Source organism: Scyliorhinus canicula, unplaced genomic scaffold (genome assembly GCF_902713615.1).
Source record: "Scyliorhinus canicula unplaced genomic scaffold, sScyCan1.1, whole genome shotgun sequence".
Taxonomy (NCBI): Eukaryota; Metazoa; Chordata; class Chondrichthyes; order Carcharhiniformes; family Scyliorhinidae; genus Scyliorhinus; species Scyliorhinus canicula.
This window is the reverse complement of record NW_024055499.1, coordinates 25837-39266: the sequence shown is the minus strand read 5'-3', so window position 1 is coordinate 39266 and position 13430 is coordinate 25837.

Here is a 13430-nt window from a genome sequence, read left to right as displayed (position 1 = left end):
GGGTTCAGGATCTCTCTGTGGGACTGGGTTCAGGATCTCTCTGTGGGACTGGGTTCAGGATCTCTCTGTGGGACTGGGCTCAGGGTCTCTGTGGGACTGGGTTCAGGATCTCTCTGTGGGACTGGGTTCAGGATCTCTCTGTGGGACTGGGTTCAGGATCTCTCTGTGGGACTGGGTTCAGGATCTCTCTGTGGGACTGGGTTCAGGATCTCACTGGGACTGGGTTCAGGATCTCTCTGTGGGACTGGGTTCAGGATCTCTCTGTGGGACTGGTTTCAGGATCTCTCTGTGTGACTGGGTTCAGGATCTCTCTGTGGGACTGGGTTCAGGATCTCTCTGTGGGACTGGGTTCAGGATCTCTGGGACTGGGTTCAGGATCTCTCTGTGGGACTGGGTTCAGGATCTCTCTGTGGGACTGTGTTCAGGATCTCACTGTGGGACTGGCTTCAGGATCTCTCTGTGGGACTGGGTTCAGGATCTCTCACTGGGACTGGGTTCAGGATCTCTCTGTGGGACTGGGTTCAGGATCTCTCTGTGGGACTGGGTTCAGGATCTCACTGTGGGACTGGATTCAGGATCTCTCTGTGGGACTGGGTTCAGGATCTCTCTGTGGGACTGGGTTCAGGATCTCACTGTGGGACTGGATTCAGGATCTCACTGTGGGACTGGGTTCAGGATCACTGTGGGACTGGGTTCAGGATCACTGTGGGACTGGGTTCAGGATCACTCTGTGGGACTGGGTTCAGGATCTCTGTGGGACTGGGTTCAGGATCTCTGTGGGACTGGGTTCAGGATCTCACTGTGGGACTGGGTTCAGGATCTCTGTGGGACTGGGTTCAGGATCACTCTGTGGGACTGGGTTCAGGATCTCTGTGGGACTGGGTTCAGGATCTCTGTGGGACTGGGTTCAGGATCTCACTGTGGGACTGGGTTCAGGATCTCTGTGGGACTGGGTTCAGGGTCTCTGGGACTGGGTTCAGGATCACTGTGGGACTGGGTTCAGGATCACTCTGTGGGACTGGGTTCAGGATCTCTGTGGGACTGGGTTCAGGATCTCTCTCTGGGACTGGGTTCAGGATCTCTCTATGGGACTGTGTTCAGGATCTCTCTCTGGGACTGGGTTCAGGATCTCTCTGTGGGACTGGTTTCAGTATCTCACTGTGGGACTGGGTTCAGGATCTCTGTGGGACTGGGTTCAGGATCCCTCTGTGGGACTGGGTTCAGGATCTCTCTGTGGGACTGGGTTCAGGGTCTCTCTGTGGGACTGGGTTCAGGATCTCTCTGTGGGACTGGGTTCAGGATCTCTCTGTGGGACTGGGTTCAGGATCTCTGTGGGACTGGGTTCAGGATCTCTGTGGGACTGGGTTCAGGATCTCTCTGTGGGACTGGGTTCAGGATCTCTCTGTGGGACTGGGTGCAGGATCTCTCTGTGGGACTGGGTTCAGGATCTCTCTGTGGGACTGGGTTCAGGATCTCTCTGTGGGACTGGGTTCAGGATCTCTCTGTGGGACTGGGCTCAGGATCTCTCTGTGGGACTGGGTTCAGGATCTCTCTGAGGGACTGGGTTCAGGATCTCACTGTGGGACTGGGTTCAGGATCTCTGTGGGACTGGGTTCAGGATCTCACTGTGGGACTGGGTTCAGGATCCCTCTGCGGGACTGGGTTCAGGATCTCACTGTGGGACTGGGTTCAGGATCTCTCTGTGGGACTGGGTTCAGGATCTCTGTGGGACTGGGTTCAGGATCTCTCTGTGGGACTGGGTTCAGGATCTCTGTGGGACTGGGTTCAGGATCTCTCTGTGGGACTGGGTTCAGAATCTCTCTGTGGGACTGGGTTCAGGATATCTGTGGGACTGGGTTCAGGATCTCTGTGGGACTGGGTTCAGGATCTCTGGGACTGGGTTCAGGATCTCTGTGGGACTGGGTTCAGGATCTCTCTGTGGGACTGGGTTCAGGATCTCTCTGTGGGACAGGGTTCAGGATCTCTCTGTTGGACTGGGTTCAGGATCTCACTGTGGGACTGGATTCAGGATCTCACTGTGGGACTGGGTTCAGGATCTCTGTGGGACTGGGTTCAGGATCTCTCTGTGGGACTGGGTTCAGGATCTCTCTGTGGGACTGGGTTCAGGATCTCACTGTGGGACTGGGTTCAGGATCTCTCTGTGGGACTGGGTTCAGGATCTCTCTATGGGACTGGGTCAGGATCTCTCTGTGGGACTGGGTTCAGGATCTCTGTGGGACTGGGTTCAGGATCTCTCTGTGGGACTGGGTTCAGGATCTCTCTGTTGGACTGGGTTCAGGATCTCTCTGTTGGACTGAGTTCAGGATCTCTCTGTGGGACTGGGTTCAGGATCTCTCTATGGGACTGGGTTCAGGATCTCTCTGTGGGACTGGGTTCAGGATCTCACTGTGGACTGGGTTCAGGATCTCTCTGTGGGACTGGGTTCAGGATCTCTCTGTGGGACTGGGTTCAGGATCTCTCTGTGGGACTGGGTTCAGGATCTCTCTGTGGGACTGGGTTCAGGATCTCTGTGGGACTGGGTTCAGGATCTCTCTGTGGGACTGGGTTCAGGATCTCTCTGTGGGACTGGGTTCAGGATCTCACTGTGGGACTGGGTTCAGGATCTCTCTGTGGGACTGGGTTCAGGAATTCTCTGTGGGACTGGGTTCAGGATCTCTGTGGGACTGGGTTCAGGATCTCTGTGGCACTGGGTTCAGGATCTCTCTGTGGGGCTGGGTTCAGGATCTGTGTGACTGGGTTCAGGATCTCTGTGGGACTGGGTTCAGGATCTCTTTGTGGGACTGGGTTCAGGATCTCTGTGAGTCTGGGTTCAGGATCTCTCTGTGGGACTGGGTTCAGGATCTCTGTGGGACTGGGTTCAGGATCTCTCTGTGGGACTGGGTTCAGGATCTCTCTGTGGGACTGGGTTCAGGATCTCTCTGTGGTACTGGGTCCAGGATCTCTCTGTGGGACTGGGTTCAGGATCTCTCTGTGGGACTGGGTTCAGGATCTCTCTGTGGGACTGGGTTCAGGATCTCTGTGGGACTGGGTTCAGGATCTCTCTGTGGGACTGGGTTCAGGATCTCTCTGTGGGACTGGGTTCAGGATCCCTCTGTGGGACTGGGTTCAGGATCTCTGTGGGACTGGGTTGAGGATCTCTGTGGGACTGGGTTCAGGATCTCTATGGGACTGGGCTCAGGATCTCACTGTGGGACTGGGTTCAGTATCTCTCTGTGGGACTGGGTTCAGGATCTCTGGGACTGGGTTCAGGATCTCTCTGTGGACTGGGTTCAGGATCTCTCGGTGGAATTCCCTAACACAGGAAGCAGTTGAGTCCAGAACATTGTATGTTTTCAAGAAGGAATTAGATATAGCTCCTGTGGTTAAAGGGATCAAAGGATACAGGAACAAAGCGACTGAGTTAGATGTTTGGCCATCATCATATTGAATGATGGAGCAGGCTCGATGGACCAAATGGATTTCTCCTGCTCCTATTTTCTCTGTTTCGATGTGTATGATAGATAGAATGGATAGATAGTATGCGCATGTCTGAGTGGAGCTGCTGCTTCTCATCAGCAATAACACAAATCTTCCTCTCTCAAAGTTAGGCACAGTAGCACAGTAGTTAGCACTGTTGATTCACAGCGCCAGGGACCCAGGTTTGATTCCCAACTTGGGTCACTGTCTGTGTGAAGTCTGCACATTCTCCCAGTGTCTGGGTGGGTTTCTTCCTGGTGCTAAGGTTTCCTCCCACAAGTCCCAAAAGACATGCTGTTATGTGAATTGGACATTCTGAATTCTCCCTCCGTGTACCCGAACAGGCGCCGGAGTGTGACCAGGGGATTTTCACAGTAACGTCATTGCAGTGTTAATGTAAGTCTACTTTGACAATAATAAATTATTATTAGTTCTTTGATTCTCCAATCAAGTGATTTGAATGGAACCATTCAGAGATTTTCCATCCAGGATGAAACAACAGGCTATGTAACCATGTGCTCTGTAAAACCTGACATCTACACAGCAAGACCCCACTTCTCTTGGAACAACATGAAGTGGCTGCTGCTTTCCCTTCCTCCTCACTATTATCCTTAGATCACAAATTCCATGTGTGCATAATCCCATTTTTGGCCTCCATTTTGGTCTTACCAAGAGATAGCAATGGATATCAGCTATCACAGGGATCAGTTCTGAAGTCATTTAACTCCAGGTTTTTCCATCTGCAATGGCGGGATTTGAACCTGGAACCGCAGAGCCATCTAGTAAACCAGGTCTCTGACAGGGACATATTTTATCTCGAGTTGCAGGAATCTGTCTTTCTGGTTTACCAGTCCAGTGACATTACCACTGAGCCACTGTCGCCGTGCCAGTTTATTTATTGAAACCAGGGGCTCTCCCTGTGAAATGTGCTGTCTACCCAGTTAATTCTTCAACTTGTGGTGATCACAAGTTAACTAGATGCAATACAACTGAGCAAACACTAGAGGGGGCACGGGAGAGCCATATAAATAGACGGGGACAGGAAGTGAGGACACACTTCACAGAGGGCAGCACTTGGAGCAGGACACACACGCCAGCTAGGAGCACTGAAGGTAGCCATAGGTAACAGCTCTGAAGAGAGAACGAACTCACAATAAAGCATCTTCTCCACATTTGAGACTACGAGCTTTATTAAGACACGAGTAACAACACATGGTACCCAGGAGTGGCTTCAGACGATTACTACAGGACAACTCAGTGGCAGATACAGAAAGCTCAAAATGGCATGGAAATCTCCTACTGGACATTTGACTTGGGAAGACATCGCTAATTCGAGGATGTGGTATGGATACCCAGATCAACTGGACCAGACTGGCACTGTAAGAAATGTCTGGAAAACGTTTAAACAAATGTTGATATTTATCTCACAGCTAATGATGTACAAGAAGCCTCAGACAACATTAAAATAGCAATTCCTCACCGCAGGCTGTAAATAGGAGAAGTGTATAATGGATTTAAATATCTCAAAAGATGAAGACAGAAACAGATATTACAACACATTACTAAACAAATTGAAGAGTACTGTGAGAAATTTGAACAGCAAGGCATGCTCAGAGTCCAAACTGCACAGAAGAGCACTGAGTGATGCAAAACTTAAAAAATCACGAAAGAACAAGAAATCGCGAATGAAAAGTACAGATCAAAAAGAAGAAATAACAAGAATTTCTCACAAAGCCAAAACGCTGAAACCCTGTCCAGATCGGGAAGAGAAGATTACTTACAACTTATAGAAGTCCAGTCCTGGTGGGAAAGAAAAATCCCTGAAATCCGCGAAAAAATGGCGTCGGAGCACATTTTGCAGTCTCCGGTAAGCAAAGAACTACAAATCGCGTCTGCGCATGCACCGGAACCGGAAGCCGCGCATGCGCAGTTTAAAAAATATCGCGGGGCCGATCGTTATGCGCATGCGCAAGCCGCGCATGCGCAATGGAAACAAAACCGCACAGTGAAGGAGGAAGGCCGTGACCAGGTCCTCGGAGCTTTTAGAGTTGTTATCACAGTCTGACTGGTTAAACAGCTTCTCATCAATGTGAACTTGCTGGTGGGTCCGCAGGTGGGATGACTGAATGAATCCCTTCCCACACACGGAGCAGGTGAACGGCCTCTCTCCAGTGTGACTGCGTCGATGCATTTCCAGCAGGGATGGGTAATTGAATCCCTTTCCACAGTCCCCACATTTCCACGGTTTCTCCGTAGTGTCGGTATTGTTGTGTCTGTCCAGTTTGAATGATCAGTGGAAACCTCGTCCACACACAGAACACGTGTTTCTCCTGGCAGTGAATGGTGTGATTTATTTTCAGGCTGTGTAACTGGTTAAAGCTCTTTCCACAGTCAGTTCACTGGAACACTCTCACTCGGGTGTGTGTGTGTCTCGGTGCTTTTCCAGTCACACTGATGTTTGAACTCTTTTCCCACGGACAGAACAGACAAACATTTCTCCTTCCACATTCAAAGACCGATGGTATTCAGGTGCTCATGAATTGAGTGACTCTGTCAGATCTCGATATGATGTTTGGTTTGAGTTTCCCATCTGCAAATCATCGTCCTCTTGTACCTTGTAAAAGACATTGACAGTGTCAGTATTACCGTTAGTACAGGATAGAAATTTAGAACTGACAATTCCAGTTTCTATGATTTTTTTCTCTCTCTTGTTTCCCCAAACTTAGAACATAGAACAGTACAGCACAGAACAGGCCCTTCGGCCCTCATGTTGTGCCGAGCCATGATCACCCTACTCAAACCCACATATCCACCCTATACCCGTAACCCAACAACCCCCCCCTTAACCTTACTTTTATTAGGACACTACGGGCAATTTAGCATGGCCAATCCACCTAACCCGCACATCTTTGGACTGTGGGAGGAAACCGGAGCACCCGGAGGAAACCCACGCACACACGGGGAGGACGTGCAGACTCCACACAGACAGTGACCCAGCCAGGAATCGAACCTGGGACCCTGGAGCTGTGAAGCATTTATGCTAACCACCATGCTACCCTGCTGCCCATCATTGTGGTCCAATCAAACGTCCTTCTCAACTAAACCAGAATGTTGTTTCCAGTGTGTATGAGACATTCTGTACCCTGAGCTGTCCACCAGTGTGGAAGGTCTCAAGTGTTCCAGTAGACACCGCACGCCCCCTCTCCAGGACCACCCAGGAATTGACAAGACCACAGAAGAGGAAACGACAGCCAGAGCTACCCCCTGCCGCTCTGTAAATTGCTGTTTTAATCAGGCCCAAGAGCAGGTCCAGGAGCAGATCCTGTGACTTATTCAGTCCCTCCACACTGGGCAGGCACTGATTCGGAGTGTGGGATTGAAGTGTAAACCAAATGGAGAAGCAGTTCCTTCAGGTAACTATACAGGGGCTATATAGCTGATTTAGCTCAGTGGGCTAGATAGCTAGTTTGTGATGCAGAATAAGGCCAACAGCGTGGGTTCAATTCTCATACCACCTTACCCAAACAGACGCCGGAATGTGGTAACTAGGGCTAGGGGCTTTTCACAGAAACTTCATACTTGTGACAATAAAAGGTTATTATTATTAGGGGCTGTAACCTTTGACTGAAAATAAATATGAGGCCCAAATTGGGAAGCATTGCTGTCTCACGGTGCCAAAGACCCGGCCCCGGGTCACTGTCCGTGTGACATTTACACATATTCCCCGTGTCTGCGTATGTCTCCCCCCACAACCCAAAAGGGGAGCTGAATTGGCCACGGTATATTGCCCCTTAATTGGAATAAAAGAACTGATGCTTTAAATTCATTTAAAAAAAATAAAATTATATGACCCAAATACCCGTCTAGGCCGCGAACATCATGCCCAACCCGAAAGTGGGAAATATGTTTTGAAACGTGCTGTCCTGGATGGTGTCTGACCCGGACACTAGGACCCGGTGAGAACAGAAACCTGAAGCTCCGCCTACTCTCTATTGCGTCTTAAGGCCACAGCGCATGCGCTCCGCGCTGAACCAGAATGGCGACCGTTATCCAGAAGCTGTGCCTGGGGGAAAAAAACCCAGAACTGGAAACGCGGGACTTGCAGAGTCTCATTCGGGGTTTGAGGTCCTCACCAGGTGTTTAGAAACCCTCCCTATCCAGATCCGTCCCCATCGCTCCCTCAGAGTTTCCGCATCCTTCCCGCTGCAGAGACGGCAAAAGAGCGACTCTCCCCATCGCCATTACTTACACTGCGCATGCTCCCATACTGGGCGATACTGCGCCTGCGCAGTACATTGCTCTGGTGTGAATAGGGGACATTCACTACCGCGGGGAATGCTGGGTAAAAACTCGCCATCGAAAATACTAAAACCAACGTGAAAGTGCTGGAAAATCAGCAGGTCTGGCAGCATGTGGAGAGGAAAGAGCTGTGATGTGGATATTGGGGGAAAATGGGAAATTTATAAAATTAGGAACCAAGTAATACATAAACCCATGTGTACAGACCCTTCATTATCCATCAGAAAGATGGAGTGATGATGTGGAGATGCCGGTGTGGGACTGGGGTGAGCATAGTAAGAAGTCTGACAACACCAGGTTAAAGTCCAATAGGTTTCAAACACTAGCTTTCGGAGTACTGCTCCTTCATCAGGTGATTATACAGGGGCTTATATAGCTGGTTCAGCTCAGTGTGCTAGATAGCTGGTTTGTGGTGCAAAATGAGGCCAACAGCGTGGGTTCAATTCCCGTAAGATGGAGTGGTAATTGATGGAGAATTTCAAATTCCCCAAAGTATTCCAAAGCAGCAGCAATGACAGAGTCCAATGCAAACGCAGAAGGTGGGGTGACTTGAGTGAAGCATTTCGGTGATGCAATGGTTAGCACTATTGCACAACCCAAAGATGTGCAGGCTAGGTGGATTGGCCACGCTAAATTTCCCCTTAATTGGAAAAACTGAATTGGGTACTCTAAATTTATTTTTTTTAAATTTAAATTTAAAAATGTGGTGTAGGAGCACTCACGGTGCTGTTAGGGAGAATTCCAGGAATATCCTGGAGGAATGGCAATATATCTCCTTGTCAGGGTGGTGAGTGGCTTGGAGGGAAATTTCCAGGTGGTGTTTTTCCCCAAGTGTCTGCTGCCCTTATCCTTCTCGGTGGCAGTGGTCATGGATTTTATTTTATTGCAGGTTTGATATAGATTTTTTTTTAAATCTTTGGAAGGACGTTAGTGAACATTTGGAACAATTCCAGCAACTCGCTTACCACTTCACCTTAGTTCCAACCCCACAATTTACCAGATGTGTTCAGCTGAATTTCACAACTTGTTTTTGTGGCTTGTTTCTCATGTTTCCCTCTTTCTGTTTTCACTTAATTTTTCAGGGTATTAGAAGATGAGAAATTTCAGACAATCATAAATCAAAGACCACGTCAAGATCTGACCCAGTCACTTGATTCTTCAGGATGAAAAAAATGAAATGAAAATAGCTTATTGTCACAAGTAGGCTTCAAATGAAGTTACTGTGAAAAGCCCCTAGTCGCCACATTCCGGCGCATGTTCGGGGAGGCTGGTACGGGAATTGAACCGTGCTGCTGGCCTGCCTTGGTCTGCTTTAAAAGCCAGCTATTTAGCCCAGTGTGCTAAACAAGCCCCTAAACAACACTAAAGGGCACCTCCGGGATTTGAACACGGGACCTCTCGCAAGCTTCAACACTGAAAAGCCCGAAGCGGGAATCATATCCCTAAACCAACAAGCCACTTTCTGAATATCTGAATATCATCAGCTTTTGAACATGGAAGGAAAAAGCACTGTTCACAGTGGGGTAAAACTGCATCTGTGTTGTGTGTGTGGACAAGGTTTCAACCGTTCATCTGGCCCGATGAGACACAAGCGCAGTCACAACGGGGAAAAACCGTATAAATGTGGAGACTGTGGGAGAGGATTCAATTACCCAGTTGACCTGGAAAGTCACCGACACACTCACACTGGAGAGAGACCTTTCACCTGCTCAGTGTGTGGGAAGGGATTCACTCAGTTGGCTGGCCTGTTGATACACCAGCGCATTCACAGCAGGGAGAGGCAGTTCACCTGCTCCTAATGTGGAAAGGGATTTACTCAGTCATCGGCCCTGCTGATACATTGGCACATTCACACAGGGGAGAGGCCAGTCACCTGCTCTGTGTGTGGGAAGGGAAGCACTGATCTCTCTGCTCTGCAGAAACACCAGCGAGTTCACACCAACAAGAGAGAGTTTAATTGATTAAACTGATTGTGGAAAGAGTTTTAAAAGACCACGCATACTGAGGGAGCACCAGTACATTCACACCGGTTCCACAACGTTCAGCTGCTCTCACTGCCGGAAGGGGTTCAGGACATCTTTCCACCTTGTGGCACATGAGCACATTCACACTGGAGACAGGCCATTCACTTGCTCTGAATGTGGGAAGGGATTTAATCGATCATCCAACCTGCAGAAACACCAACGTGCTCACAGTGATGAGAGACCGTTTAAATGCCCAGACTGCAGGAAGTGTTATAAAAGTTCTTTTGTTTTAAATTTAGAGTACCCAATTATTTTTTCCAATTAAGGGGCAATTTAGCGTGGCCAACCCACCTTCTCTGCACATTTTTTGGGTTGTGGGGGCGAAACCCACGCAGACACGGGGAGAATGTGCAAACTCCACACGGACAGTGACCCAGAGCCGGGATTGAACCTGGGACCTCAGCGCCGTGAGGCGGTTGTGCTAACCACTAGGCCACCGTGCTGCCCCGTTATAAAAGTTCTGAGGAATTGCGGCGTCATCAACGTGTTCACTGACGAGAGAACGTTCACGTGTTCTCACTGCGGGACTGGGTTCAGGAGAAAAGGCGACCTAACTGTACACCAGCGAATCCATACTGGGGAGAGACTGTTCACCTGCCATGTGTGTGGGAAAGGATTCACTTGATTATCCCATCTGGCTGCACACCAACATGTTCACATGACTGAGAGACTGTTTAAATGTTCTGACTGTGAGAAGAGCTTTAAAAGCAGAAAACTTCTGCTCACACACCAGCGTAATCACTCTGGAGAGAGACTATTCACCTGCACTGAGTGTGGGAAAGGATTCACCCGGTCATCCACTCTGCTGAGGCACCAGCAGGTTCACAGCGAAGAGAAGCCATTCACTTGTTCCACGTGCCGGAAGGGATTTACCCAGTCATACAACCTGCTGAGACACCAGCAAGTTCACCAGTGATTACAGGGGTGTGATTCTGCTGTTATTGCTGCTGTTAATCACATTCAGGACTGTTTATTCTGATAGTTGGAGTTTATTTCAGATGTAAAGCAGCATTATTCGACTTGGTGTGTGCCCCACAGCATCTCTCATTCATGTGTGAATAGATCATCATCTCTGCAAACCTTGGTTTAAATTTGCATTGAACTGAACATGAAAAATAAACAGATCTCAGTCCAATCCTGCAGCTGTATATTGACAGGGGAAAGCCTGTTCTGTAACTCGAGGATAAAGCTGTGTAAGCTCTGAATGTTTGTAATCATCAGGTTCGAGCTATTTGATAGACATCTGTTCAAAGCTGTTAACTTGCAAGATATTGAAGGAAGTACTCTGAAAGTAAACTCACCGATTTCTAACCTCAGACTCTGGTCCTGCTGTAATGAACACTCAGCATCCATTAGTGCTGATTTACAGTGAATCACTGAATATTCTGTGGGATCTTTGTTACTTGTTTTGTGAAATATCTCTCCCCATTAGTGCTGAACTGCTGGATAACTCGGATTGCACTTGGACATGATTTGGATTTAGTTTAAAGATGTGCAGGTTAGCTGGATTGGCTATGCTAAATTATCCCTTAGTGTCCAAAGAGGTGCAGGTTAGCTGGATTGGCTATGCTAAATTATCCCTTAGTGTCCAAAGAGGTGCAGGTTAGCTGGATTGGCTATGCTAAATTATCCCTTAGTGTCCAAAGATGTGAAGGTTGGGTGGGATTACAGGGATAAGGCAGGGTAGTCGTCCCAGGTAAGGTGCTCTTTTGGAGGGTCGGTACAGACTGATGGGCTGAATGGCCTCCTTCTGATTCTGTGTCAATAAAGGGTCTGTGTGCCTAGATAAATTGTTAATTTGTAGCCGATAAACAATGTTTATGTCCTGACTTGTCGTCTGGCGTCTTCGTGATTTGTGAGGAAAGATTTAATTCACTCACTTAGCAGCTTGAGGGGAACCAGACTGAGGTTTAATGAACATAATGAGCAGGAATAGGCCATTCGGTCCTTCGAGCCTGTCCTGCTATTCTTGTTTTATTTGTCCAGGGGATGTGTCTATCACTAGCTGAGCCAGCATTTATTGTCCATTACTAAATTGTCCTTGAACTGATTTGCCATTTCAGAGGTCATTTCTGTGGGTCTGGAGTCACATGTAGGCCAGACCAGATAAGGGTGGCATATTTACTTCCCTGAAGGGCATTAAATAGGTTTTAACAACAATTGATAATTGTTTTCATGGTCATCATAAGATTTTTAATTTAAGATTTTTATTTAATTCAAATTTGACCATCTGCCATAGTGTGATTCAAACCCAGATCCCAGGAGCAGTCCCCTGGGTCTCTGGGTTACTGACTCTGTGACAATACCACTACACCACCGCCTCCTCGATCGTCACTGATTGTCTACTCCAACTCCACCTCCCTGTACTCTCCCCATAGCTCTCAATTCCCTTTATACACAAAAATATATCAATTTGTCTTAACTACACTCACTGACTGAGCATCCATTGCTCTCTGGGAGAGAGAATTCCAGAAATCAGAACCTTGGTGAAGAAATTGCTCATCACAATCTGAAATGGGCAACTCTTTATTCTGAGACTGAGAGTCAGTGTCCCAGATTCCCCAGTCAGGAAAATAAAACATCTTCACAGCGTCTAACCTCTCCAGACCTTTATGAATCATATGTTCTAATGGGATCACCTCTCATTTTTCTAACCACCACAAAATTTAGGCCTAGTCTGATTTTATCAGTACCCAGTCACCAAGTCCCGAATAATAAGGATAGATTCTAGCATTTCGCCTACACTTGATGTTTGGCTAACTGGACGGTAGGTTACCATTTTATCTCTCTCTACTTTCTGGAATAGTGAGTGGAGGATTCTTATGTTTTCTACTTTTCAGTCCTTGGAAAGTAAGGAAGTAGGGTGTCTGGACCAGAGGATGTAGTCACCATTTAGTCCCATTAATTTCTCCACTCTCTATTGTTATGGGCCAGGGTTTAGAGAACCCCAAAGCGTATCATAGAATTCACCTGACCTACAACTTTTAATAGATTGTGGTATGGGGAGCACACGACCGACTCTTCAGGTACAGCAGAAATGGAAAAGTATTTTTTTAAAGCAAAACAATGTTTATTCTATGAACTCAAGTTAACCTTTTTGAAACATAGTGAACATCTTAGCAACCATTAATTCAAATACAACCCCCAAAGAATACAACACCAAGTAATGCTTGCGCTGTCCTTTTAACATCTAGAAGACTTACAAAAAACAACCTTTTAAAAGAAGATCAGGTTAAAGTCACTACTGAAAACATTTATAATTCTGAATTCACCAAATGATCAAGAGATAGTGTTTTGATGGCAGAGAGAACAGCAGAACGCCAACTTGGTCTGGCTTTAGCTCCAACACTGAAAACAAAACTAAAACACACCCTGCAGCCTGCTCAAAAACGAAAGTGAAAAGCAGACAGACAGCCTAGCTCCACCCACTCTCTGACATCACTGGAGTAGTTATCACCCATTTCTTAAAGGTAGTCTCACATGACACTATTTCTATAGGTTCCTCATTCGGACTGGATAAGGGAATCTGTAACCTGCATCTGCAAAGCTGTCTGCAGCTCAGTCAGGATTCATGCAGCTTCCACTCTTCATCAATCAAACACATTTTCAATGGGAATTAAATGGACCTTC